General features: G+C 39.0%; 1 long non-coding RNA gene across 4 annotated transcripts in view; it reads right to left on the reverse strand.

Moving 5' to 3' along the window:
• LOC144242056 (uncharacterized) overlaps window positions 1–1,789 on the reverse strand; it is a 155,276-nt gene extending 153,487 nt beyond the window's left edge. For all 4 annotated transcript variants that reach the window (XR_013338285.1, XR_013338286.1, XR_013338284.1 and 1 more), the window contains exon 1: window positions 1,666–1,789. This is a non-coding gene — a long non-coding RNA (uncharacterized LOC144242056). The remainder of the gene's footprint in view (window positions 1–1,665) is intronic.
• Between the last annotated feature and the right edge of the window lie 1,470 nt (window positions 1,790–3,259).

The raw sequence follows: 3,259 nt of genomic DNA on the forward strand, positions 1-3,259 counted from the left end.
AGAGGGTCTTTAGACTTCCACACTGCATGAATTCTGTAGTTGGAACCAATTTTAACTAGATCTCTTAGAAAAGGAGTCCTTCCTGTCACATATGGATTACATATGAATCTATACAGATTTCTCACCCATTTATCTTTTCATTCATTTACTCATTCACTCAACACCTGTTGTAGTCACTATGCTAGACAATCTGAGTAGAGAAATAATAAGTCACAGTCCAGTGCTACTCAAACATTTTTGCACCACATTACATGTTTATTGCAAATGGTGCAGATTTGGGAGATTTCCCCCCATCTCCGATTAATCTGATTTAGTGAATCTAGAGTGGGGCCCAAGAAACTTGCATGTTCTCTGTGAACCACACTTTAAATGAACACAGACCTAATCTTTCAAGAAACACAGTAGGGAAGACAGACACATAGTGAGAATCATAGTAAGACACAGACACAAAGACAATCATAATAAGAATTGTAGGTGTTGTGATTATTGCATGTACAGTGTTGGAAATAAAAGAGGGACGCTCATTTCTTCCTGTAGAAAGGAATTTGTGGTGGAGGTGACAGCAAGGCTGATACTGAAAAGTGACTAGGAGTTGAAGAAGGGTGGGAATTAATTTCCAAAAGGAAATAATGCAAGGCAGGTATTGGAAACATGAGCGGGCACAGAGAACTGCAAGAGGCTAAGAAGTGGTGGCATAGGACCAACGAAAGGTATACAGCATTGTAGGCTATTAGAGACAAACACAAGCAAGACTCAGAAGGCTTTGCCAGCCACACGAGGAGCTGGACAATACCCTGGACAATACTTCCAGTGGAAGAACTCACAAACAGGGGCAGGAGGGTAAGAGTCCAACTTTCCTTCTTGGAGGCTTAATATAGCTACTAAGTACAAAGCTAACACTGAATTGTGTCCAACCTATAGACCACAGCCTGAGAAAGCTCTCCTAGTACAATCTCAAAGTTGTGAGATGCAATTCCTTGGAAAATGAACTCTCTGAGTAAGCAGGAGAGCTGTAAGAGCATCCTCTGCCAGTATGACCCCAAGAATACAAATGCATTTCGCTGTACTGATCTAATTCCAGTGGAGAACAGTGGGTTTCATTCCTGTCTTTTGAGGATCACCAAATAAAGTTATGCTTATTGCTCTCTGCTTCATCAATAGAATCTTCAACTTTCTGGGTTGCTCTAGCACTTCCCTGTCTGTCTCTGAAAACTTGGAATTCTAAATCTAAAGGCTAAAATATCTAAAAGAACTAGATGGCTTTTTTATGTTTTTCTATTTGGTTTTCATTCCTTTGTAGCTTCTGTAAGTCTGTAACCAAAGATTTACCACAGCTTGACTTTTCTCTGTACATTTGCAGATTGAATTCAGTATTTGTATAATGTCTAGAAAGTCACAAGTTCCCTAGTTATCCAGAGTCAAATCATTACTAGACTCACCCATATGAGGGACCTATAGCACTGGAAAAAATTGTGTAGTATAGTCATTTAGGTCAAAGGGAGGAATTAAGAGATCAAGATAGTTCTATTACATTCATTCTTTAATCTGTACTAAATATCAATCGCTGAGTCTTTATTCAGGGTTGAATGTCATCCTAAGAGCCTGGCTAAGTCAGTTTGAATTCCAAAATGTCCCACTGGTGCCTTCATGCCCAGAAAGACTTACCTAGGTGTGTACATGCATTTTTATTTAAAGGTGAGCAATCTGGGACTCCTGGCTGGCTCAGTCAGTAGGAAATGCTTCTCTTGATCTCAGGGTCACGAGTGTAAGCCCCACATTGGGTGTAGAGCTTGCTTTAAAAAAAAAACAGAAAAATAAAGAACTCTTTAATAAATAAATAGATAAAAGTGAGCAATCTAGTGTTTTTTAGATATAGATTTGCTAAAAACCTTATCAATCCTACTAACAAGCAGTAATTCAGAAAATGACTGAATAAATAATATTAGGGGCATGCATATAAACATTAGCACCATCCTAAGTAAATACAAGCAAGTGGCATGCCATTACTCATTTGAAATCAAAAGTTTTGGTTTTAAAAACACTTGGAAACCAAGTGTTGACTCAAGGAGTCAACCAGGGACAAAGGGGCAGACTTACTTTTACTTTCAAGTACAAAGTGTGATATGATTAATATGAGTACCCAGAAAAAAAAACAGGATCACATTTTCCTGGAACCTGAGAAGGTTATCATAGGTGAGAAGAGCCACATTGGTTGAGAATGAGATGCTCCGAGGATCTAGTGCCCAAATGATTCTTCTTGACATTTCAAGCAGAGGATCAAGGAGGGGAAAACATTAGCAGCTTGTTGATGTACCAGAATTTTCCTCAGAATGACCTCCAACCTGCACAGAGTGCTTGTTAAATAAGAAAAACTGGATTCTAGTCCTGTCTTTGCCACTAGTCAGCTCTGGGAGTTGGAAGTCCAGTCATTTTCTTCCCCTAGACCCCATTTACTAGTCTTTATAATGGATTCATTGAACTAAATTATAAATCACTCTAGTGTTTTTTTTTCCAACTCTTAATTTTTAGGATTCTAAATAGAAGAAACTTCCAGTGTACCCATACACATAAGAATGATTTTATTGAGGAAGCAGAGAATGTATCCAGATACCACAGGTCTTCCTCCTTCATGGATCCCTGTCCAGCCATCAACAGGGTATTGATCCAAGGCAGTATCATGTTTGATTCTTTTATCAGGAAATAAAGTGAAAGGATTCAGTCCTACTCCAACAAAGTCTATAACCATGACTCAAGTAATCAGGGCAACAAGAAGGGAACTGTAATTTAGAATCACCTAGAAGCTGTCTCAAGCTTCACTGGCCACAGGCTCCTCTGCCCTCAAGGAAAATGAAGAGCCAAGTGTGCGTGATGGGAACATTCCCTGAGGGATTCTTTTAATCAACCAACTGGGGGAATCAGTGGCATAGGCCAGTAACTTCCGGGAGGATTGAGCTTTGTAAAGGGGAGACTCAGCTGGGAGAAGTTAAGGAAGGCCAAAATAAAGAGCAGCTGATGGTACCCTCTACTGACTGTCCCATGGGAAGCATCCCATTCCTTGAATAAGCAGCCAACTTGGTATGTCTCTTGCTGTTTTTTAGAACTTTATGATTTACGTTATTGGCTGTTATTAATCTTCTGAATTGGTTTTGCCTAGATGGGGCTTTTGTGTGTCTGTTTTTATTACAGCTGCATATTTTTTTTACCATTTTCTCATTGATATTTTATGGAATGATCTTTCAGCTTATTTTATTATTTTATT

Source organism: Crocuta crocuta, unplaced genomic scaffold (genome assembly GCF_008692635.1).
Source record: "Crocuta crocuta isolate KB4526 unplaced genomic scaffold, BGI_CrCroc_1.0 scaffold352, whole genome shotgun sequence".
In the NCBI taxonomy this organism is placed as follows: domain Eukaryota; kingdom Metazoa; phylum Chordata; class Mammalia; order Carnivora; family Hyaenidae; genus Crocuta; species Crocuta crocuta.